This window comes from Camelus dromedarius, unplaced genomic scaffold (genome assembly GCF_036321535.1).
Source record: "Camelus dromedarius isolate mCamDro1 unplaced genomic scaffold, mCamDro1.pat HAP1_SCAFFOLD_120, whole genome shotgun sequence".
Taxonomy (NCBI): Eukaryota; Metazoa; Chordata; class Mammalia; order Artiodactyla; family Camelidae; genus Camelus; species Camelus dromedarius.
In genome coordinates, this window is record NW_026989819.1 from 3,794,967 (window position 1) to 3,820,186 (window position 25,220).

The following is a 25,220-nucleotide window of genomic DNA, read 5'->3' on the forward strand; positions in this document are numbered from 1 at the left end:
CAACCTGTTCCCTTTGTGCTAGATGAACGTACGTCTCTCCACATGCTCATTTCTGAGAGATGTGTGTGTGTGAAAGCCGTCCTTCACCTAGCTTTTTGGGAACATAAAGTTTCTTTCATTTGTAAACTCCACTCCATACATATATATGGGGAGGTACTAGCTCCAACTCGGTTTTACAGTGAAAACTGCTGGAACTTCAAACCGGCACTAGGAAACAGACTGAGAAACCAGAGTAAAAGTTTCTCCTTCAACCCGTTCCCTTTGTGCTAGATGAACGAACGTCCCTCCACATGCTCAGTTCTGAGAGATAAGTGTGTGTGAAAGCCGTCCTTCACCTAGCTTGTAGGGAACACAAAGTTTCTTTTCAGTTGCAAACTCCACTCCATACATATATATGGGGAGCTACTAGCTCCAACCAGGTTTTACAGTGAAAACTGCAGGAACTTCAAACCGGCACTAGGAAACAGACTGAGAAACCAGAGTAAAAGTTTCTCCTGCAACCCGTTCCCATTGTGCTAGATGAACGAACGTCTCTCCTCATGCTCAGTTCTGAGAGATGTGTGTGAAAGCCGTCTTTAACCTAGCTTGTTGGGAACACAAAGTTTCTTTTCAGTTGCAAACTCCACTCCATACATATATATGGGGAGGTACTAGCTCCAACCAGGTTTTACAGTGAAAACTGCAGGAACTTCAAACTGGCACTAGGAAACAGACTGAGAAACCAGAGTAAAAGTTTCTCCTGCAACCTGTTCCCTTTGTGCTAGATGAACGAACGTCTCTCCACATGCTCAGTTCTGAGAGATGTGTGTGTGTGAAAGCCGTCCTTCACCTAGCTTTTTGGGAACATAAAGTTTCTTTTAATTTGTAAACTCCATTCCATACATATATATGGGGAGGTACTAGCTCCAACTCGGTTTTACAGTGAAAACTGCTGGAACTTCAAACCGGCACTAGGAAACAGACTGAGAACCCAGAGTAAAAGTTTCTCCTGCAACCCGTTCCCTTTGTGCTAGATGAACGAACGTCCCTCCACATGCTCAGTTCTGAGAGATAAGTGTGTGTGAAAGCCGTCCTTCACCTAGCTTGTTGGGAACACAAAGATTCTTTTCAGTTGCAAACTCCACTCCATACATATATATGGGGAGGTACTAGCTCCAACCATGTTTTACAGTGAAAACTGCAGGAAGATCAAACCGGCACTAGGAAACAGACTGAGAAACCAGAGAAAAAGTTTCTCCTGCAAACCGTTCCCTTTGTGCTAGATGAACGAACGTCTCTCCACATGCTCAGTTCTGAGAGATAAGTGTGTGTGAAAGCCGTCCTTCACCTAGCTTGTTGGGAACAAAAAGTTTCTTTTCAGTTGCAAACTCCACTCCATACATATATATGGGGGGTACTAGCTCCAACCAGGTTTTACAGTGAAAACTGCAGGAACTTCAAACCGGCACTAGGAAACAGACTGAGAAACCAGAGTAAAAGTTTCTCCTGCAACCTGTTCCCTTTGTGCTAGATGAACGAACGTCTCTCCACATGCTCAGTTCTGAGAGATGTGTGTGTGTGAAAGCCGTACTTCACCTAGCTTTTTGGGAACATAAAGTTTCTTTTCATTTGTAAACTCCACTCCATACATGTATATGGGGAGGTACTAGCTCCAACTCGGTTTTACAGTGAAAACTGCTGGAACTTCAAACCGGCACTAGGAAAAAGACTGAGAACCCAGAGTAAAAGTTTCTCCTGCAACCCGTTCCCTTTGTGCTAGATGAACGAACGTCTCTCTACGTGCTCAGTTCTGAGAGATAAGTGTGTGTGAAAGCCGTCCTTCAACTAGCTTGTTGGGAACACAAAGTTTCTTTTCAGTTGCAAATTCCAATCCATACATATATATGGGGCGGTACAAGCTCCAACCAGGTTTTACAGTGAAAACTGCAGGAACTTGAAACCGGCACTAGGAAACAGACTGAGAAACCAGAGTAAAAGTTTCTCCTGCAACCTGTTCCCTTTGTGCTAGGTGAACGAAAGTCTCTCCACATGCTCAGTTCTGAGAGATGTGTGTGTGTGAAAGCCGTCCTTCACCTAGCTTTTTGGGAACATAAAGTTTCTTTTCATTTGTAAACTCCACTCCATACATATATATGGGGAGGTACTAGCTCCAACTCGGTTTTACAGTGAAAACTGCTGGAACTTCAAACCGGCACTAGGAAACAGACTGAGAAACCATAGTAAAAGTTTCTCCTGCATCCCGTTCCCTTTGTGCTAGATGAACGAACGTCTCTCCACATGCTCAGTTCTGAGAGATAAGTGTGTGTGAAAGCCGTCCTTCACCTAGCTTGTTGGGAACACAAAGTTTCTTTTCAGTTGCAAACTCCACTCCATACATATATATGGGGAGGTACTTGCTCCAACTCGGTTTTACAGTGAAAACTGCTGGAACTTCAAACCGGCACTAGGAAACAGACTGAGAAACCAGAGTAAAAGTTTCTCCTGCAACCCGTTCCCTTTGTGCTAGATGAACGAACGTCTCTCCACATGCTCAGTTCTGAGAGATAAGTGTGTGTGAAAGCCGTCCTTCACCTAGCTTGTTGTTAACACAAAGTTTCTATTCAGTTGCAAACTCCACTCCATACATATATATGGGGAGGTACTAGCTCCAACCAGGTTTTACAGTGAAAAATGCAGGAACTTCAAACCGGCACTAGGAAACAGACTGAGAATCCAAAGAAAAAGTTTCTCCTGCAACCCGTTCCCTTTCTGCTAGATGAACGAACGTCTCTCCACATGCTCAGTTCTGAGAGATAAGTGTGTGTGAAAGCCGTCTTTCACCTAGCTTTTTGGGAACACAAAGTTTCTATTCAGTTGCAAACTCCACTCCATGCATATATATGGGGAGATACTAGCTCCAACCATGTTTTACAGTGAAAACTGCAGGAACTTCAAACCGGCACAAGGAAACAGACTGAGAAACCAGAGTAAAAGTTTCTCCTGCAACCTGTTCCCTTAGTGCTAGATGAACGAACGTCTCTCCACATGCTCAGTTCTGAGAGATGTCTGTGTGTGAAAGCCGTCCTTCACCTACCTTTTTGGGAACATAAAGTTTCTTTTCATTTGTAAACTCCACTCCATACATATATATGGGGAGGTACTAGCTCCAACTCGGTTTTACAGTGAAAACTGCTGGAACTTCAAACCGACACTAGGAAACAGACTGAGAAACCAGAGTAAAAGTTTCTCCTGCAACCTGTTCCCTTTGTGCTAGATGAATTAACGTCTCTCCACATGCTCAGTTCTGAGAGATGTGTGTGTGTGAAAGCCGTCCTTCACCTAGCTTTTTGGGAACATAAAGTTTCTTTTCATTTGTAAACTCCACTCCATACATATATATGGGTAAGTACTAGCTCCAACTCGGTTTTACAGTGAAAACGGCTGGAACTCAAACCGGCACTAGGAAACAGACTGAGAAACCAGAGTAAAAGTTTCTTCTGCAACCCGTTCCCTTTGTGCTAGATGAACGAACGTCTCTCCACATGCTCAGTTCTGAGAGATAAGTGTGTGTGAAAGCCGTCCTTCACCTAGCTTGTTGGGAACACAAAGTTTCTTTTCAGTTGCAAACTCCACTCCATACATATATATGGGGAGGTACTAGCTCCAACCAGGTTTTACAGTGAAAATTGCAGGAACTTCAAACCGGCACTAGGAAACAGACTGAGAAACCAGAGTAAAAGTTTCTCCTGCAACCTGTTCCCTTTGTGCTAGATGAACGAACGTCTCTCCACATGCTCAGTTCTGAGAGATGTGTGTGTGTGAAAGCCGTACTTCACTTAGCTTTTTGGGAACATAAAGTTTCTTTTCATTTGTAAACTCCACTCCATACATAGATATGGGGAGGTACTAGCTCCAACTCGGTTTTACAGTGAAAACTGCTGGAACTTCAAACCGGCACTAGGAAACAGACTGAGAATCCAGAGTAAAAGTTTCTCCTGCAACCCGTTCCCTTTGTGCTAGATGAACGAACGTCTCTCCACATGCTCAGTTCTGAGAGATAAGTTTGTGTGAAAGCCGTCCTTCACCTAGCTTGTTGGGAACACAAAGTTTCTTTTCAGTTGCAAACTCCACTCCATACATATATATAGGGAGGTACTAGCTCCAACACTGTTTTACAGTGAAAACTGCTGGAACTTCAAACCGGCACTAGGAAACAGACTGAGAAACCAGAGTAAAAGTTTCTCCTGCAACCCGTTCCCTTTGTGCTAGATGAACGAACGTCTCTCCACATGCTCAGTTCTGAGAGATAAGTGTGTGTGAAAGCCGTCCTTCACCTAGCTTGTTGGGAACACAAAGTTTCTTTTCAGTTGCAAACTCCACTCCATACATATATATGGGGAGGTACTAGCTCCAACTCGGTTTTACAGTGAAAACAGCTGGAACTTCAAACCGGCAGTAGGAAACAGACTGAGAAACCAGAGTAAAAGTTTCTCCTGCAACCCGTTCCCTTTGTGCTAGATGAACGAACGTCTCTCCACATGCTCAGTTCTGAGAGATAAGTGTGTTTGAAAGCCGTCCTTCACCTAGCTTTTTGGGAACACAAAGTTTCTTTTCAGTTGCAAACTCCACTCCATACATATATATGGGGAGGTACAAGCTCCAAATCGTTTTACAGTGAAAACTGCAGGAACCTTAAACCGTCACTAGGAAACAGACTGAGAAACCAGAGAAAAAGTTTCTCCTGCAACCCGTTCCCTTTCTGCTAGATGAACGAACGTCTCTCCACATGCTCAGTTCTGAGAGATAAGTGTGTGTGAAAGCCGTCTTTCACCCAGCTTGTTGGGAACACAAAGATTCTTTTCAGTTGCAAACTCAACTCCATACATATATATGGGGAGGTACTAGCTCCAAATCGGTTTTACAGTGAAAACTGCAGGAACTTCAAACCGGCACTAGGAAACAGACTGAGAAACCAGAGTAAAAGTTTCTCCTGCAACCCGTTCAATTTGTGCTAGATGAACGAACGTCTCTCCACATGCTCAGTTCTGAGAGATAAGTGTGTGTGAAAGCCGTCCTTCACCTACCTTTTTGGGAACATAAAGTTTCTTTTCATTTGTAAATTCCACTCCATACATATATATGGGGAGGTACTAGCTCCAACTCGGTTTTACAGTGAAAACTGCTGGAACTTCAAACCGGCACTAGGAAAAAGACTGAGAAACCAGAGTAAAAGTTTCTCCTGCAACCCGTTCCCTTTGTGCTAGATGAACGAACGTCTCTCCACATGCTCAGTTCTGAGAGATAAGTGTGTGTGAAAGCCGTCCTTCACATAGCTTGTTGGGAACACAAAGTTTCTTTTCAGTTGCAAACTCCACTCCATACATATATATTGGGAGGTACTAGCTCCAACCAGGTTTTACAGTGAAAACTGCAGGAACTTCAAACCGGCACTAGGAAACAGACTGAGAAACCAGAGTAAAAGTTTCTCCTGCAACCTGTTCCCTTTGTGCTAGATGAACGAACGTCTCTCCACATGCTCAGTTCTGAGAGATGTGTGTGGGTGAAAGCCGTCCTTCACATACCTTTTTGGGAACATAAAGTTTCTTTTCAATTGTAAACTCCACTCCATACATATATATGGGGAGGTACTAGCTCCAACTCGGTTTTACAGTGAAAACTGCAGGAACTTCAAACCGGCAGTAGGAAACAGACTGAGAAACCAGAGTAAAAGTTTCTCCTGCAACCCGTTCCCTTTGTGCTAGATGAACGAACGTCTCTCCACATGCTCAGTTCTGAGAGATAAGTGTGTGTTAAAGCCGTCCTTCACCTAGCTTGTTGGGAACACAAAGTTTCTTTTCAGTTGCAAACTCCACTCCATACATATATATAGGGAGGTACTAGCTCCAACTCGGTTTTGCAGTGAAAACTGCTGGAACTTCAAACCGGCACTAGGAAACAGACTGAGAAACCTGAGTAAAGTTTCTCCTGCAACCCGTTCCCTTTGTGCTAGATGAACGAACGTCTCTCCACATGCTCAGTTCTGAGAGATAAGTGTGTGTGAAAGCCGTCCTTCACCTAGCTTGTTGGGAACACAAAGTTTCTTTTCAGTTGCAAAATCCAATCCATACATATATATGGGGAGGTACTAGCTCCAACCAGGTTTTACAGTGAAAACTGCAGGAACTTCAAACCGGCCCTAGGAAACAGACTGAGAAACCAGAGTATAAGTTTCCCTGCAACCCGTTCCCTTTGTGCTAAATGAACGAACGTCTCTCCACATGCTCAGTTCTGAGAGATAAGTGTGTGTGAAAGCCGTCCTTCACCTAGCTTGTTGGGAACACAAAGTTTCTTTTCAGTTGCAAACTCCACTCCATACATATATATGGGGAGGTAGTAGCTCCAACCAGATTTTACAGTGAACACTGCAGGAACTTCAAACCGGCACTAGGAAACAGACTGAGAAACCAGAGTAAAAGTTTCTCCTGCAACCCGTTCACTTTGTGCTAGATGAACGAACGTCTCTCCACATGCTCAGTTCTGAGAGGTGTGTGTGTGTGAAAGCCGTCCTTCAACTAGCTTGTTGGGAACATAAAGTTTCTTTTCATTTGTAAACTCCAATCCATACATATATATGGGGAGGTACTAGCTCCAAATCGGTTTTACAGTGAAAACTGCTGGAACTTCAAACCGGCACTAGGAAACAGACTGAGAAACCAGAGTAAAAGTTTCTCCTGCAACCCGTTACCTTTGTGCTAGATGAACGAACGTCTCTCCACATGCTCAGTTCTGAGACATAAGTGTGTGTGAAAGCCTTCCTTCACCTAGCTTTTTGGGAACACAAAGTTTCTTTGCAGTTGCAAACTCCACTCCATACATATATATGGGGATGTACTAGCTTCAACTCGGTTTTACAGTGAAAACTGCTGGAACTTCAAACCGGCACTAGGAAACAGACTGAGAAACCAGAGTAAAAGTTTCTCCTGCAATCCGTTCCCTTTGTGCTAGATGAACGAACGTCTCTCCACATGCTCAGTTCTGAGAGATACGTGTGTGTGATAGCCGTTCTTCACCTAGCTTGTTGGGAACACAAAGTTTCTTTTCAGTTGCAAACTCCACTCCATACATATATATGGGGAGGTACTAGCTCCAAATCGATTTTACAGTGAAAACTGCAGGAACCTAATCCGGCACTAGGAAACAGACTGAGAAACCAGAGTAAAAGTTTCTCCTGCAACCCGTTCCCTTTCTGCTAGATGAACGAACGTCTCTCCACATGCTCAGTTCTGAGAGATAACTGTGTGTGAAAGCCGTCCTTCAGCTAGCTTGTTGGGAAAACAAAGTTTCTTTTCAGTTGCAAACTCCACTCCATACATATATATGTGGAGGTACAAGCTCAAACCAGATTTTACAGTGAAAACTGCAGGAACTTCAAACCGGCACTAGGAAACAGACTGAGAAACCAGAGTAAAAGTTTCTCCTGCAACCCGTTCCCTTTGTGCTAGATGAACGAACGTCTCTCCACATGCTCAGTTCTGAGAGATAAGTGTGTGTGAAAGCCGTCCTTCACCTAGCTTGTTGGGAGCACAAAGTTTCTTTTCAGTTGCAAACTCCACTCCATACATATATATGGGGAGGTACTAGCTCCAACCAGGTTTTACAGTGAAAACTGCAGGAACTTCAAACCGGCACTAGGAAAAAGACTGAGAAACCAGAGTAAAAGTTTCTCCTGCAACCTGTTCCCTTTGTGCTAGATGAACGAACGTCTCTCCACATGCTCAGTTCTGAGAGATGTGTGTGTGTGAAAGCCGTCCTTCACCTAGCTTTTTGGGAACATAAAGTTTCTTTCCATTTGTAAACTCCACTCCATACATATATATGGGGAGGTACTAGCTCCAACTCGGTTTTACAGTGAAAACTGCTGGAACTTCAAACCGGCACTAGGAAACAGACTGAGAAACCAGAGTAAAAGTTTCTCCTGCAACCCGTTCCCTTTGTGCTAGATGAACGAACGTCTCTCCACATGCTCTGTTCTGAGAGATAAGTGTGTGTGAAAGCCGTCCTTCACCTAGCTTGTTGGGAACACAAAGTTTCTTTTCAGTTGCAAACTCCAATCCATACATATATATGGGGAGGTACTAGCTCCAACTCGGTTTTACAGTGAAAACTGCTGGAACTTCAAACCGGCAGTAGGAAACAGACTGAGAAACCAGAGTAAAAGTTTCTCCTGCAACCCGTTCCCTTTGTGCTAGATGAACGAACGTCTCTCCACATGCTCAGTTCTGAGAGATAAGTGTGTGTGAAAGCCGTCCTTCACCTATCTTGTTGGGAACACAAAGTTTCTTTTCAGTTGCAAACTCCACTCCATACATATATATGGGGAGGTACTAGCTCCAACCAGGATTTACAGTGAAAACTGCAGGAAATTCAAACCGGCACTAGGAAACAGACTGAGAAACCAGAGTAAAGGTTTCTCCTGCAACCCGTTCCCTTTGTGCTAGATGAACGAACGTCTCTCCACATGCTCAGTTCTGAGAGATAAGTGTGTGTGAAAGCCGTCTTTCACCTAGCTTGTTGGGAACACAAAGTTTCTTTTCAGTTGCAAACTCCACTCCATACATATATAAGGGGAGGTACTAGCTCCAACTCGGTTTTACAGCGAAAACTGCAGGAACTTCAAACCGGCACTAGGAAACAGACTGAGAAACCAGAGTAAAAGTTTCTCCTGCAACCCGTTCCCTTTGTGCTAGATGAACGAACGTCTCTATACATGCTCAGTTCTGAGAGATAAGTGTGTGTGAAAGCCATCCTTCACCTAGCTTGTTGGGAACACAAAGTTTCTTTTCAGTTTCAAACTCCAATCCATACGTATATATGGGGAGGTACTAGCTCCAACTCGGTTTTACAGTGAAAACTGCTGGAACTTCAAACCGGCACTAGGAAACAGACTGAGAAACCAGAGTAAAATTTCTCCTGCAACCCGTTCCCTTTGTGCTAGATGAACGAACGTCTCTCCACATGCTCAGTTCTGAGAGATAAGTGTGTGTGAAAGCCGTCCTTCACATAGCTTGTTGGGAACACAAAGTTTCTTTTCAGTTGCAAACTCCACTCCATACATATATATGGGGAGGTACAAGCTCCAAAACGTTTTTACAGTGAAAACTGCAGGAACCTTAAACCGGCACTAGGAAACAGACTGAGAAACCAGAGTAAAAGTTTCTCCTGCAACCCGTTCCCTTTGTGCTAGATGAACGAAAGTCTCTCCACATGCTCAGTTCTGAGAGATAAGTGTGTGTGAAAGCCGTCCTTCACCTAGCTTGTTGGGAACACAAAGTTTCTTTTCAGTTGCAAACTCCACACCATACATATATATGGGGAGGTACAAGCTCGAAATCGTTTTTACAGTGAAAACTGCAGGAACCTTAAACCGGCACTAGGAAACAGACTGAGAAACCAGAGAAAAAGTTTCTCCTTCAACCCGTTCCCTTTCTGCTAGATGAACGAACGTCTCTCCACATGCTCAGTTCTGAGAGATAAGTGTGTGTGAAAGCCGTCCTTCACCTAGCTTGTTGGGAACACAAAGTTTCTTTTCAGTTGCAAACTCCACTCCATACATATATATGGGGAGGTAATAGCTCCAACTCTGTTTTACAGTGAAAACTGCTGGTACTTCAAACCGGCACTAGGAAACAGACTGAGAAACCAGAGTAAAAGTTTCTCCTGCTACCCGTTCCATTTGTGCTAGATGAACCAACGTCTCTCCACATGATCAGTTCTGAGAGATAAGTGTGTGTGAAAGCCGTATTTCACCTAGCTTGTTGGGAACACAAAGTTTCTTTTCAGTTGCAAACTCCACTCCATACATATATATGGGGAGGTACTAGCTCCAAATCGGTTTTACAGTGAAAACTGCAGGAACTTCAAACCGGCACTAGGAAACAGACTTAGAAACCAGAGTATAAGTTTCTCCTGCAACCCGTTCCCATTGTGCTAGATGAACGAACGTCTCTCCACATGCTCAGTTCTGAGAGATAAGTGTGTGTGAAAGCCGTCCTTCACCTAGCTTGTTGGGAACACAAAGTTTCTTTTCAGTTGCAAACTCCACTCCATACATATATATGGGGAGATACTAGCTCCAACCAGGTTTTACAGTGAAAACTGCAGGAACTTCAAACCGGCACTAGGAAACAGACTGAGAAACCAGAGTAAATTTTCTCCTGCTACCTGTTCCCTTTGTGCTAGATGAACGAACGTCTCTCCTCATGCTCAGTTCTGAGAGTTGTGTGTGTGTGAAAGCCGTCCTTCACCTACCTTTTTGTGAACATAAAGTTTCTTTTCATTTGTAAATTCCACTCCATACATATATATGGGGAGGTACTAGCTCCAACTCGGTTTTACAGTGAAAACTGCTGGAACTTCAAACCGGCACTAGGAAACCGACTGAGAAACCAGAGTAAAAGTTTCTCCTGCAACCCGTTCCCTTTGTGCTAGATGAACGAACGTCTCTCCACATGCTCAGTTCTGAGAGATAAGTGTGTGTGAAAGCCGTCCTTCACCTAGCTTGTTGGGAACACAAAGTTTCTTTTCAGTTGCAAACTCCACTCCATACATATATATTGGGAGGTACTAGCTCCAACCAGGTTTTACAGTAAAAACTGCAGGAACTTCAAACCGGCACTAGGAAACAGACTGAGAAACCAGAGTAAAAATTTCTCCTGCAACCTGTTCCCTTTGTGCTAGATGAACGAACGTCTCTCCACATGCTCAGTTCTGAGAGATTGTGTGGGTGAAAGCCGATCTTCACCTACCTTTTTGGGAACATAAAGTTTCTTTTCATTTGTAAACTCCACTCCATACATATATATGGGGAGGTACTAGCTCCAACTCGGTTTTACAGTGAAAACTGCTGGAACTTCAAACCGGCACTAGGAAACAGACTGAGAAACCAGAGTAAAAGTTTCTCCTGCAACCCGTTCCCTTTGTGCTAGATGAACGAACGTCTCTCCACATGCTCAGTTCTGAGAGATAAGTGTGTGTGAAAGCCGTCCTTCACCTAGCTTGTTGGGAACACAAAGATTCTTTTCAGTTGCAAACTCCACTCCATACATATATATGGGGAGGTACTAGCTCCAACCATGTTTTACAGGGAAACCTGCAGGAAATTCAAACCGGCCCTAGGAAACAGACTGAGAAACCAGAGTATAAGTTTCCATGCAACACGTTCCCTTTGTGCTAGATGAACGAACGTCTCTCCACATTCTCAGTTCTGAGAGATAAGTGTGTGTGAAAGCCGTCCTTCACCTAGCTTGTTGGGAACACAAAGTTTCTTTTCAGTTGCAAACTCCACTCCATACATATATATGGGGAGGTACTAGCTCCAACCAGGTTTTACAGTGAAAACTGCAGGAACTTCAAACCGGCACTAGGAAACAGACTGAGAAACCAGAGTAAAAGTTTCTCCTGCATCCCGTTCCCTTTGTGCTAGATGAACGAACGTCTCTCCACATGCTCAGTTCTGAGAGTTAAGTGTGTGTGAAAGCCTTCCTTCACCTAGCTTGTTGGGCACACAAAGTTTCTTTTCATTTGCAAACTCCACTCCATACATATATATGGGGCGGTACAAGCTCCAACTCGGTTTTACAGTGAAAACTGCTGGAACTTCAAACCGGCACTAGGAAACAGACTGAGAAACCAGAGTAAAAGTTTCTCCTGCAACCCGTTCCCTTTGTGCTAGATGAACGAACGTCTCTCCACATGCTCAGTTCTGAGAGATAAGTGTGTGTGAAAGCCGTCCTTCACATAGCTTGTTGGGAACACAAAGATTCTTTTCAGTTTCAAACTCCAATCCATACATATATATGGGGAGTTACTAACTCCAACTCGGTTTTACAGTGAAAACTGCTGGAACTTCAAACCGGCACTAGGAAACAGACTGAGAAACCAGAGTAAAAGTTTCTCCTGCAATCCGTTCCCTTTGTGCTAGATGAACGAACGTCTCTCCACATGCTCAGTTCTGAGAGATAATTGTGTGTGATAGCCGTTCTTCACCTAGCTTGTTGGGAACACAAATTTTCTTTTCAGTTGCAAACTCCACTCCATACATATATATAGGGAGGTACTAGCTCCAACTCGGTTTTGCAGTGAAAACTGCTGGAACTTCAAACCGGCACTAGGAAACAGACTGAGAAACCTGAGTAAAAGTTTCTCCTGCAACCCGTTCCCTTTGTGCTAGATGAACGAACGTCTCTCCACATGCTCAGTTCTGAGAGATAAGTGTGTGTGAAAGCCGTCCTTCACCTAGCTTGTTGGGAACACAAAGTTTCTTTTGAGTTGCAAACTCCACTCCATACATATATATAGGGAGGTACTAGCTCCAACTCGGTTTTGCAGTGAAAACAGCTGGAACTTCAAACCGGCACTAGGAAACAGACTGAGAAACCTGAGTAAAGTTTCTCCTGCAACCCGTTCCCTTTGTGCTAGATGAACGAACGTCTCTCCACATGCTCAGTTCTGAGAGATAAGTGTGTGTGAAAGCCGTCCTTCACCTAGCTTGTTGGGAACACAAAGATTCTTTTCAGTTGCAAACTCCACTCCATACATATATATGGGGAGGTACTAGCTCCAAACAGGTTTTACAGTGAAAACTGCAGGAACTTCAAACCGGCACTAGGAAACAGACTGAGAAACCAGAGTAAAAGTTTCTCCTGCAACCCGTTCCCTTTGTGCTAGATGAACGAACGTCTCTCCACATGCTCAGTTCTGAGAGGTGTGTGTGTGTGAAAGCCGTCCTTCACCTAGCTTTTTGGGAACATAAAGTTTCTTTTCATTTGTAAACTCCACTCCATACATATATATGGGGAGGTACTAGCTCCAAATCGGTTTACAGTGAAAACTGCTGGAACTTCAAACCGGCACTAGGAAACAGACTGAGAAACCAGAGTAAAAGTTTCTCCTGCAACCCGTTCCCTTTGTGCTAGATGAACGAACGTCTCTCCACATGCTCAGTTCTGAGAGATAAGTGTGTGTGAAAGCCTTCCTTCACCTAGCTTGTTGGGCACACAAAGTTTCTTTTCAGTTGCAAACTCCACTCCATACATATATATGGGGATGTACTAGCTCCAACTCGGTTTTACAGTGAAAACTGCTGGAACTTCAAACCGGCACTAGGAAACAGACTGAGAAACCAGAGTAAAAGTTTCTCCTGCAATCCGTTCCCTTTGTGCTAGATGAACGAACGTCTCTCCACATGCTCAGTTCTGAGAGATAAGTGTGTGTGAAAGCCGTCCTTCACATAGCTTGTTGGGAACACAAAGTTTCTTTTCAGTTGCAAACTCCACTCCATACATATATATGGGGAGGTACTAGCTCCAACTCGGTTTTACAGTGAAAACTGCTGGAACTTCAAACCGGCACTAGGAAACAGACTGAGAAACCAGAGTAAAAGTTTCTCCTGCAATCCGTTCCCTTTCTGCTAGATGAACGAACGTCTCTCCACATGCTCAGTTCTGAGAGATAAGTGTGTGTGATAGCCGTTCTTCACCTAGCTTGTTGGGAACACAAAGTTTCTTTTCAGTTGCAAACTCCACTCCATACATATATATGGGGAGGTACTAGCTCCAACTCGGTTTTACAGTGAAAACTGCTGGAACTTCAAACCGGCACTAGGAAACAGACTGAGAAACCAGAGTAAAAGTTTCTCCTGCAACCCGTTCCCTTTGTGCTAGATGAACGAACGTCTCTCCACATGCTCAGTTCTGAGAGATAAGTGTGTGTGAAAGCCGTCCTTCACTTAGCTTGTTGGGAACACAAAGTTTCTTTTCAGTTGCAAACTCCACTCCATACATATATATAGGAAGGTACTAGCTCCAAATCGGTTTTGCAGTGAAAACTGCTGGAACTTCAAACCGGCACTAGGAAACAGACTGAGAAACCTGAGTAAAGTTTCTCCTGCAACCCGTTCCCTTTGTGCTAGATGAACGAACGTCTCTCCACATGCTCAGTTCTGAGAGATAAGTGTGTGTGAAAGCCGTCCTTCACCTAGCTTGTTGGGAACACAAAGTTTCTTTTCAGTTGCAAACTCCACTCCATACATATATATGGGGAGGTACTAGCTCCAACCAGGTTTTACAGTGAAAACTGCAGGAACTTCAAACCGGCACTAGGAAACAGACTGAGAAACCAGAGTAAAACTTTCTCCTGCAACCCGTTCCCTTTGTGCTAGATGAACGAACGTCTCTCCACATGCTCAGTTCTGAGAGATAAGTGTGTGTGAAAGCCGTCCTTCATATAGCTTGTTGGGAACACAAAGTTTCTTTTCAGTTGCAAACTCCACTCCATACATATATATGGGGAGGTACTAGCTCCAAATCGATTTTACAGTGAAAACTGCAGGAACCTAATCCGGCACTAGGAAACAGAATGAGAAACCAGAGTAAAAGTTTCTCCTGCAACCCGTTCCCTTTGTGCTAGATGAACGAACGTCTCTCCACATGCTCAGTTCTGAGAGATAAGTGTGTGTGAAAGCCGTCCTTCACCTAGCTTGTTGGGAACACAAAGTTTCTTTTCAGTTGCAAACTCCATTCCATACATATATATGTGGAGGTACAAGCTCAAACCAGGTTTTACAGTGAAAACTGCAGGAACTTCAAACCAGCACTAGGAAACAGACTGAGAAACCAGAGTAAAAGTTTCTCCTGCATCCTGTTCCTTTTGTGCTAGATGAACGAACGTCTCTCCACATGCTTAGTTCTGAGAGATGTGTGTGTGTGAAAGCCGTCCTTCACCAAGCTTGTTGTGAACACAAAGTTTCTTTTCAGTTGCAAACTCCACTCCATACATATATATGGGTAGATACTAGCTCCAAATCGGTTTTACGGTGAAAACTGCAGGAACTTCAAACCGGCACTAGGAAACAGACTGAGAAACCAGAGTAAAAGTTTCTCCTGCAACCCGTTCCCTTTCTGCTAGATGAACGAACGTCTCTCCACATGCTCAGTTCTGAGAGATAAGTGTGTGTGAAAGCCGTCCTTCACCTAGCTTGTTGGGAACACAAAGTTTCTTTTCAGTTGCAAACCCCACTCCATACAAATATATGGGGAGGTAATAACTCCAAATCAGTTTTACAGTGAAAACTGCAGGAACTTCAAACCGGCACTAGGAAACAGACTGAGAAACCAGAGTAAAAGTTTCTCCTGCAACCCGTTCCCTTTCTGCTAGATGAACGAACGTCTCTCCACATGCTCAGTTCTGTGAGATAAGTGTGTGTGAAAGCCGTCCTTCACCTAGCTTGTTGGGAACACAAAGTTTCTTTTCAGGTGCAAACTCCACTCCATACATATATATGGGGAGGTACTAGCTCCAACTCGGTTTTACAGTGAAAACCGCAGGAACTTCAAACCGGCACTAGGAAACAGACTGAGAACCCAGAGTAAAAGTTTCACCTGCAACCCGTTCCCTTTTTGCTAGATGAACGAACGTCTCTCCACATGCTCAGTTCTGAGAGATAAGTGTGTGTGAAAGCCGTCCTTCACCTAGCTTGTTGGGAACACAAAGTTTCTTTTCAGTTGCAAACTCCACTCCATACATATATATGGGGAGGTACAAGCTCCAACTGTGTTTTACAGTGAAAAGTGCTGGAACTTCAAACCGGCACTAGGAAACAGACTGAGAAACCAGAGTAAAAGTTTCTCCTGCAAGCCGTTCCCTTTGTGCTAGATGAACGAACGTCTCTCCACATGCTCAGTTCTGAGAGGTAATTGTGTGTGAAAGCCGTCCTTCACCTAGCTTGTTGGGAACACAAAGTTTCTTTTCAGTTGCAAACTCCACTCCATACATATATATGGGGAGGTACTAGCTCCAACTCGGTTTTACAGTGAAAACTGCAGGAACTTCAAACCGGCACTAGGAAACAGACTGAGAAACCAGAGTAAAAGTTTCTCCTGCAACCCGTTCCCTTTGTGCTAGATGAACGAACGTCTCTCCACATGCTCAGTTCTGAGAGATAAGTGTGTGTGAAAGCCGTCTGTCACCTAGCTTGTTGAGAACACAAAGTTTCTTTTCAGTTGCAAACTCCACTCCATATATATATATGGGGAGGTACTACCTCCAAATAGGTTTTACAGTGAAAACTGCAGGAACTTCAAACCGGCACTAGGAAACAGACTGAGAAACCAGAGTAAAAGTTTCTCCTGCAACCCGTTCCCTTTGTGCTAGATGAACGAACGTCTCTCCACATGCTCAGTTCTGAGAGATAAGTGTGTGTGAAAGCCGTCCTTCACCTATCTTGTTGGGAACACAAAGTTTCTTTTCAGTTGCAAACTCCAATCCATACATATATATGGGGAGATACTAGCTCCAAATCGGTTTTACTGTGAAAACTGCAGGAACTTCAAACCGGCACTAGGAAACAGACTGAGAAACCAGAGTAAAAGTTTCTCCTGCAACCCGTTCCCTTTGTGCTAGATGAACGAACGTCTCTCCACATGCTCAGTTCTGAGGGATAAGTGTGTGTGAAAGCCGTCCTAAAACTAGCTTGTTGGGAACACAAAGTTTCTTTTCAGTTTCAAACTCCACTCCATACATATATATGGGGAGGTACTAGCTCCAAATCGGTTTAACAGTGAAAACTGCAGGAACTTCAAACCGGCACTAGGAAACAGACTGAGAAACCAGAGTAAAAGTTTCTCCTGCAAACCGTTCCTTTTCTGCTAGATGAACGAACGTCTCTACACATGCTCAGTTCTGAGAGATAAGTGTGTGTGAAAGCCGTCCTTCACCTAGCTTGTTGGGAACACAAAGTTTCTTTTCAGTTGCAAACTCCACTCCATAAAAAATATATGGGGAGGTACTAACTCCAAATCGGTTTTACAGTGAAAACTGCAGGAACTTAAAACCGGCACTAGGAAACAGACTGAGAAACCAGAGTAAAAGTTTCTCCTGCAACCCGTTCCCTTTCTGCTAGATGAACGAACGTCTCTCCACATGCTCAGTTCTGAGAGATAACTGTGTGTGAAAGCCGTCCTTCACCTAGCTTGTTGGGAACACAAAGTTTCTTTTCAGTTGCAAACTCCACTCCATACATATATATGGGGAGGCACTAGCTCCAAATCGGTTTTACAGTGAAAACTGCAGGAACTTCAAACCGGCACTAGGAAACAGACTGAGAACCCAGAGTAAAAGTTTCTCCTGCAACCCTTTCCCTTTGTGCTAGATGAACGAACGTCTCTCCACATGCTCAGTTCTGAGAGATAAGTGTGTGTGAAAGCCGTCCTTCACCTAGCTTGTTGGGAACACAAAGTTTCTTTTCAGTTGCAAACTCCACTCCATACATATATATGGGGAGGTACTAGCTCCAACTCGGTTTTACAGTGAAAAGTGCTGGAACTTCAAACCGGCACTAGGAAACAGACTGAGAAACCAGAGTAAAAGTTTCTCCTGCAACCCGTTCCCTTTGTGCTAGATGAACGAACGTCTCTCCACATGCTCAGTTCTGAGAGATAAGTGTGTGTGAAAGCCGTCCTTCACCTAGCTTGTTGGGAACACAAAGTTTCTTTTCAGTTGCAAACTCCACTCCATACATATATATGGGGAGGTACTAGCTCCAACTCGGTTTTACAGTGAAAACTGCAGGAACTTCAAACCGGCACTAGGAAACAGACTGAGAAACCAGAGTAAAAGTTTCTCCTGCAACCCGTTCCCTTTGTGCTAGATGAACGAACGTCTCTCCACATGCTCAGTTCAGAGATAAGTGTGTGTGAAAGCCGTCCTTCACCTAGCTTGTTGGGAACACAAAGTTTCTTTTCAGGTGCAAACTCCACTCCATACATATATATGGGGAGGTACTAGCTCCAAATCGTTTTTACAGTGAAAACCGCAGGAACTTCAAACCGGCACTAGGAAACAGACTGAGAACCCAGAGTAAAAGTTTCTCCTGCAACCCGTTCCCTTTTTGCTAGATGAACGAACGTCTCTCCACATGCTCAGTTCTGAGAGATAAGTGTGTGTGAAAGCCGTCCTTCAACTAGCTTGTTGGGAACACAAAGTTTCTTTTCAGTTGCAAACTCCACTCCATACATATATATGGGGAGGTACTAGCTCCAACTCGGTTTTACAGTGAAAAGTGATGGAACTTCAAACCGGCACTAGGAAACAGACTGAGAAACCAGAGTAAAAGTTTCTCCTGCATGCCGTTCCCTTTGTGCTAGATGAACGAACGTCTCTCCACATGCTCAGTTCTGAGAGATAAGTGTGTGTGAAAGCCGTCCTTCACCTAGCTTGTTGGGAACACAAAGTTTCTTTTCAGTTGCAAACTCCACTCCATACATATATATGGGGAGGTACTAGCTCCAACTCGGTTTTACAGTGAAAACCGCAGGAACTTCAAACCGGCACTAGGAAACAGACTGAGAAACCAGAGTAAAAGTTTCTCCTGCAACCCGTTCCCTTTGTGCTAGATGAACGAACGTCTCTCCACATGCTCAGTTCTGAGAGATAAGTGTGTGTGAAAGCCGTCTTTCACCTAGCTTGTTGGGAACACAAAGTTTCTTTTCAGTTGCAAACTCCACTCCATATATATATATGGGGAGGTACTAGCTCCAAATAGGTTTTACAGTGAAAACTGCAGGAACTTCAAACCGGCACTAGGAAACAGACTGAGAAACCAGAGTAAAAGTTTCTCCTGCAACCAGTTCCCTTTGTGCTAGATGAACGAACGTCTCTCCACATGCTCAGTTCTGAGAGATAAGTGTGTGTGAAAGCCGTCCTTCACCTAGCTTGTTGGGAACACAAAGTTTCTTTTCAGTTGCAAACTCCACTCCATACATATATATGGGGAGGTACTAGCTCCAACTCGGTTTTACTGTGAAAACTGCAGGAACTTCAAACCGGCACTAGGAAACAGACTGAGAAACCAGAGTAAAAGTTTCTCCTGCAACCCGTTCCCTTTGTGCTAGATGAACGAACGTCTCTCCACATGCTCAGTTCTGAGAGATAAGTGTGTGTGAAAGCCGTCCTTCACCTAGCTTGTTGGGAACACAAAGTTTCTTTTCAGTTGCAAACTCCACTCCATACATATATATGGGGAGGTACTAGCTCCAAATCGGTTTTACAGTGAAAACTGCAGGAACTTCAAACCGGCACTAGGAAACAGACTGAGAAACCAGAGTAAAAGTTTCTCCTGCAAACCGTTCCCTTTCTGCTAGATGAACGAACGTCTCTACACATGCTAAGTTCTGAGAGATAAGTGTGTGTGAAAGCCGTCCTTCACCTAGCTTGTTGGGAACACAAAGTTTCTTTTCAGTTGCAAACTCCAATCCATACATATATATGGGGAGATACTGGCTCCAAATCGGTTTTACTGTGAAAACTGCAGGAACTTCAAACCGGCACTAGGAAACAGACTGAGAAACCAGAGTAAAAGTTTCTCCTGCAACCCGTTCACTTTGTGCTAGATGAACGAACGTCTCTCCACATGCTCAGTTCTGAGAGATAAGTGTGTGTGAAAGCCGTCCTTCACCTAGCTTGTTGGGAACACAAAGTTTCTTTTCAGTTGCAAACTCCACTCCATACATATATATGGGGAGGTACTAGCTCCAAATCGGTTTTACAGTGAAAACTGCAGGAACTTCAAACCGGCACTAGGAAACAGACTGAGAAACCAGAGTAAAAGTTTCTCCTGCAAACCGTTCCCTTTCTGCTAGATGAAAGAACGTCTCTACACATGCTAAGTTCTGAGAGATAAGTGTGTGTGAAAGCCGTCCTTCACCTAGCTTGTTGGGAACACAAAGTTTCTTTTCAGTTGCAAACTCCAATCCATAAAAAATATATGGGGAGGTACTAACTCCAAATCGGTTTTACAGTGAAAACTGCAGGAACTTAAAACCGGCACTAGGAAACAGACTGAGAAACCAGAGTAAAAGTTTCTCCTACAACCCGTTCACTTTCTGCTAGATGGACGAACGTCTCTCCACATGCTCAGTTCTGAGAGATAACTGTGTGTGAAAGCCGTCCTTCACCTAGCTTGTTGGGAACACAAAGTTTCTTTTCAGTTGCAAACTCCAGTCCATACATATATATGGGGAGGCACTAGCTCCAAATCGGTTTTACAGTGAAAACTGCAGGAACTTCAAACCGGCACTAGGAAACAGACTGAGAACCCAGAGTAAAAGTTTCTCCTGCAACCCGTTCCCTTTGTGCTAGATGAACGAACGTCTCTCCACATGCTCAGTTCTGAGAGATAAGTGTGTGTGAAAGCCGTCCTTCACCTAGCTTGTTGGGAACACAAAGTTTCTTTTCAGTTGCAAACTCCACTCCATACATATATATGGGGAGGTACTAGCTCCAACTCGGTTTTACAGTGAAAAGTGCTGGAACTTCAAACCGGCACTAGGAAACAGACTGAGAAACCAGAGTAAAAGTTTCTCCTGCAACCCGTTCCCTTTGTGCTAGATGAACGAACGTCTCTCCATATGCTCAGTTCTGAGAGATAAGTGTGTGTGAAAGCCGTCCTTCACCTAGCTTGTTGGGAACACAAAGTTTCTTTTCAGTTGCAAACTCCACTCCATACATATATATGGGGAGGTACTAGCTCCAAATCGGTTTTACAGTGAAAACTGCTGGAACTTCAAACCGGCACTAGGAAACAGACTGAGAAACCAGAGTAAAAGTATCCCCTGCATCCCGTTCCTTTTGTGCTAGATGAACGAACGTCTCTCCACATGCTCAGTTCTGAGAGATATTTGTGTGTGAAAGCCGTCCTTCACCTAGCTTGTTGGGAACACAAAGTTTCTTTTCAGTTGCAAACTCCACTCCATACATATATATGGGGAGGTACTAGCTCCAACTCGGTTTTACAGTGAAAACTGCAGGAACTTCAAACCGGCACTAGGAAACAGACTGAGAAACCAGAGTAAAAGTTTCTCCTGCAACCCGTTCCCTTTGTGCTAGATGAACGAACGTCTCTCCACATGCTCAGTTCTGAGAGATAAGTGTGTGTTAAAGCAGTCCTTCACCTATCTTGTTGGGAACACAAAGTTTCTTTTCAGGTGCAAACTCCACTCCATACATATATATGGTGAGGTACAAGCTCCAACCAGGTTTTACAGTGAAAACTGCAGGAACTTCTAACCGGCACTAGGAAACAGACTGAGAAACCATAGTAAAAGTTTCTCCTGCAACCCGTTCACTTTGTGCTAGATGAACGAACGTCTCTCCACATGCTCAGTTCTGAGAGATAAGTGTGTGTGAAAGCCGTCCTTCACCTAACTTGTTGGGAACACAAAGTTTCTTTTCAGTTGCAAACTCCACTCCATACAAATATATGGGGAGGTACTAGCTCCAAATCAGTTTTACAGTGAAAACTGCAGGAACTTCAAACCGGCACTAGGAAACAGACTGAGAAACCAGAGTAATAGTTTCTCCTGCAAACCGTTCCCTTTGTGCTAGATGAACGAACGTCTCTCCACATGCTCAGTTCTGAGAGATAAGTGTGTGTGAAAGCAGTCCTTCACCTAGCTTGTTGGGAACACAAAGTTTCTTTTCAGTTGCAAACTCCACTCCATACATATATAAGGGGAGGTACTAGCTCCAACTCGGTTTTACAGTGAAAACTGCTGGAACTTCAAACCGGCACTAGGAAACAGACTGAGAAACCAGAGTAAAAGTTTCTCCTGCAACCCGTTCCCTTTGTGCTTGATTAACGAACGTCTCTCCACATGCTCAGTTCTGAGAGATAAGTGTGTGTGAAAGCCGTCCTTCACCTAACTTGTTGGGAACACAAAGTTTCTTTTCAGTTGCAAACTCCACTCCATACATATATATGGGGAGGTACTAGCTCCAACTCGGTTTTACAGTGAAAAGTGCTGGAACTTCAAACCGGCACTAGGAAACAGACTGAGAAACCAGAGTAAAAGTTTCCCCTGCAACCCGTTCAATTTGTGCTAGATGAACGAACGTCTCTCCACATGCTCAGTTCTGAGAGATAAGTGTGTGTGAAAGCCGTCCTTCACATAGCTTGTTGGGAACACAAAGTTTCTTTTCAGATGCAAACTCCACTCCATACATATATATGGGGAGGTACTAGCTCCAACTCGGTTTTACAGTGAAAACTGCTGGAACTTCAAACCGGCACTAGGAAACAGACTGAGAAACCAGAGTAAAAGTTTCTCCTGCAATCCGTTCCCTTTGTGCTAGATGAACGAACGTCTCTCCACATGCTCAGTTCTGAGAGACACGTGTGTGTGATAGCCGTTCTTCACCTAGCTTGTTGGGAACACAAAGTTTCTTTTCAGTTGCAAACTCCACTCCATACATATATATGGGGAGGTACTAGCTCCAAATCGATTTTACAGTGAAAACTGCAGGAACCTAATCCGGCACTTGGAAACAGACTGAGAAACCAGAGTAAAAGTTTCTCCTGCAACCCGTTCCCTTTCTGCTAGATGAACGAACGTCTCTCCACATGCTCAGTTCTGAGAGATAACTGTGTGTGAAAGCCGTCCTTCAGCTAGCTTGTTGGGAACACAAAGTTTCTTTTCAGTTGCAAACTCCACTCCATACATATATATGTGGAGGTACAAGCTCAAACCAGGTTTTACAGTGAAAACTGCAGGAACTTCAAACCGGCACTAGGAAACAGAATGAGAAACCAGAGTAAAAGTTTCTCCTGCATCCTGTTCCTTTTGTGCTAGATGAACGAACGTCTCTCCACATGCTCAGTTCTGAGAGATAAGTGTGTGTGAAAGCCGTCCTTCACCTAGCTTGTTGGGAGCACAAAGTTTCTTTTCAGTTGCAAACTCCACTCCATACATATATATGGGGAGGTACTAGCTCCAAATCGGTTTTACAGTGAAAACTGCAGGAACTTCAAACCGGCACTAGGAAACAGACTGAGAAACCAGAGTAAAAGTTTCTCCTGCAACCCGTTCCCTTTCTGCTAGATGAACGAACGTCTCTCCACATGCTCAGTTCTGAGAGATAAGTGTGTGTGAAAGCCGTCCTTCACCTAGCTTGTTGGGAACACAAAGTTTCTTTTCAGTTGCAAACTCCACTCCATACAAATATATGGGGAGGTACTAGCTCCAAATCGGTTTTACAGTGAAAACTGCAGGAACTTCAAACCGGCACTAGGAAACAGACTGAGAAACCAGAGTAAAAGTTTCTCCTGCAACCCGTTCCCTTTCTGCTAGATGAACGAACGTCTCTCCACATGCTCAGTTCTGAGAGATAAGTGTGTGTGAAAGCCGTCCTTCACCTAGCTTGTTGGGAACACAAAGTTTCTTTTCAGTTGCAAACTCCACTCCATACATATATATGGGGAGGTACTAGCTCCAACCAGGTTTTACAGTGAAAACTGCAGGAACTTCAAACCGGCACTAGGAAAAAGACTGAGAAACCAGAGTAAAAGTTTCTCCTGCAACCTGTTCCCTTTGTGCTAGATGAACGAACGTCTCTCCACATGCTCAGTTCTGAGAGATGTGTGTGTGTGAAAGCCGTCCTTCACCTAGCTTTTTGGGAACATAAAGTTTCTTTCCATTTGTAAACTCCACTCCATACATATATATGGGGAGGTACTAGCTCCAACTCGGTTTTACAGTGAAAACTGCTGGAACTTCATACCGGCACTAGGAAACAGACTGAGAAACCAGAGTAAAAGTTTCTCCTGCAACCCGTTCCCTTTGTGCTAGATGAACGAACGTCTCTCCACATGCTCTGTTCTGAGAGATAAGTGTGTGTGAAAGCCGTCCTTCACCTAGCTTGTTGGGAACACAAATTTTCTTTTCAGTTGCAAACTCCAATCCATACATATATATGGGGAGGTACTAGCTCCAACACGGTTTTACAGTGAAAACTGCTGGAACTTCAAACCGGCAGTAGGAAACAGACTGAGAAACCAGAGTAAAAGTTTCTCCTGCAACCCGTTCCCTTTGTGCTAGATGAACGAACGTCTCTCCACATGCTCAGTTCTGAGAGATAAGTGTGTGTGAAAGCCGTCCTTCACCTATCTTGTTGGGAACACAAAGTTTCTTTTCAGTTGCAAACTCCACTCCATACTTATATATGGGGAGGTACTAGCTCCAACAAGGATTTACAGTGAAAACTGCAGGAAATTCAAACCGGCACTAGGAAACAGACTGAGAAACCAGAGTAAAGGTTTCTCCTGCAACCCGTTCCCTTTGTGCTAGATGAACGAACGTCTCTCCACATGCTCAGTTCTGAGAGATAAGTGTGTGTGGAAGCCGTCTTTCACCTAGCTTGTTGGGAACACAAAGTTTCTTTTCAGTTGCAAACTCCACTCCATACATATATAAGGGGAGGTACTAGCTCCAACTCGGTTTTACAGTGAAAACTGCAGGAACTTCAAACCGGCACTAGGAAACAGACTGAGAAACCAGAGTAAAAGTTTCTCCTGCAACCCGTTCCCTTTGTGCTAGATGAACGAACGTCTCTATACATGCTCAGTTCTGAGAGATAAGTGTGTGTGAAAGCCGTCCTTCACCTAGCTTGTTGGGAACACAAAGTTTCTTTTCAGTTTCAAACTCCAATCCATACGTATATATGGGGAGGTACTAGCTCCAACTCGGTTTTACAGTGAAAACTGCTGGAACTTCAAACCGGCACTAGGAAACAGACTGAGAAACCAGAGTAAAAGTTTCTCCTGCAACCCGTTCCCTTTGTGCTAGATGAACGAACGTCTCTCCACATGCTCAGTTCTGAGAGGTAAGTGTGTGTGAAAGCCGTCCTTCACCTAGCTTGTTGGGAACACAAAGTTTCTTTTCAGTTGCAAACTCCACTCCATACATATATATGGGTAGGTACAAGCTCCAAATCGTTTTTACAGTGAAAACTGCAGGAACATTAAACCGGCACTAGGAAACAGACTGAGAAACCAGAGTAAAAGTTTCTCCTGCAACCCTTTCCCTTTGTGCTAGATGAACGAACGTCTCTCCACATGCTCAGTTCTGAGAGATAAGTGTGTGTGAAAGCCGTCCTTCACCTAGCTTGTTGGGAACACAAAGTTTCTTTTCAGTTGCAAACTCCACTCCATACATATATATGGGGAGGTACTAGCTCCAACTCTGTTTTACAGTGAAAACTGCTGGTACTTCAAACCGGCACTAGGAAACAGACTGAGAAACCAGAGTAAAAGTTTCTCCTGCAACCCTTTCCCTTTTTGCTAGATGAACGAACGTCTCTCCACATGCTCAGTTCTGAGAGATAAGTGTGTGTGAAAGCCGTCCTTCACCTAG